Raw genomic sequence first — 1,353 nt, forward strand, 5'->3', positions numbered from 1 at the left:
TGGCACAACAGCCTCAATGATAGACTTGAACATGCAGGTGATTGTGAGGATGGTGCAGAACTGGGCAACATTTCATTCCGTTGTACATAAGGTCGCCGAGCATTGGAATCAACTCGATGGCAGCTGTCCATCCATCCATCCAAACATCCAGCCATCCATCCATCCATCCAGCCAGCCAGCCAGCCAGCCAGCCATCTCTCCATCCATCCATGTTGTTCAAGAGCCAAATCCTCCAAGGAATGCTTTCCTGTGAAGTTTCTCTCATTGCCCAACGTCCCACCCAAACTATACATTCCTATTTTTATGGGGACATTCTGAGAAACCAACTCAGCCGCTCTCAAGCCTCCCCCTCCCCCAGCCCCTGCCAGACCCTCAGCCCTCCACTCAGTTCAGGGTTTCAGTCTGCAGGACATCGTCCCTGCAGGAAACACAATCACTGCCTAAGATGTGACCAGCTGGGAGGAGAACTCCCACAGGGTGGAGGAGCAGCTCCTGCTACCTCCTAGCTCCCCCTCTCCTCTCTGCCTCTACACCTGGCACTCCAGCACCCATCCGGTTCTAGCACGGCCCAAATCCTTTGCCTTCTTTTCCCTCCAGCTGAGCCGAAACGAACTGCTTTCTTCAAAACGAAATGTCTAGGAATGGGAGGGGAGCCAAAAAGAAAATACGAACAAAGTACAAGTGTGTCAGGACTAGCGGACATACGAAAAGCAGATTCCCTACTTGAGGCAGTAGGAGATGGATGGGTCTCCTATGAGATCCAGATGCAAAAGCTCTTTAAATGGTAAAATTCTATAAGGACATTGACTTGATTATTATTACCACTCCATCTTTTAAAGATTATATAGGCCAAAACCCACCACTCGTCCCTCAGTTTGTCAAACTGGAGTGGCTTACGTGTTGCTGTAGTGCTGGAACCTGTGCCACTGGTATTTCAAATATCAGCAGGGTCACTCATGGTCGATAGGTTTCAGCAGAGCTTCCTGACCAAGGCAGAGTGGGAAGAAAGGCCTGGCAATCTACTTCCAAACAATAGCCAAAAAAACTTTATGGATCACAACAGAACATTCATTGCCCCACTCGCTTGCTTTGGACACATCATCAGGAGGCAGGGACGGATTACCCAATAAGCAAGGTATGCACGGGCTTACTTGTGCTTATTTACTCATCAGTAGTGCACAATTTCAAAGATGTGGTGAAAAATAAGTGAGACTGTGCACTACAGATTAGTAAGTAAGCCTGTGCGTACCTTGCTTACTGTAAGCCCGTACGTACCTTGCTTACTGGGTAATCCGCCCCTGTCAGGAGGGATCAATCGCTAGAGAAGGACATCATGCTTGGTAAAGTAGAGAG

Source organism: Trichechus manatus, unplaced genomic scaffold (genome assembly GCF_000243295.1).
Source record: "Trichechus manatus latirostris isolate Lorelei unplaced genomic scaffold, TriManLat1.0 scaffold00048, whole genome shotgun sequence".
NCBI lineage: Eukaryota > Metazoa > Chordata > Mammalia > Sirenia > Trichechidae > Trichechus > Trichechus manatus.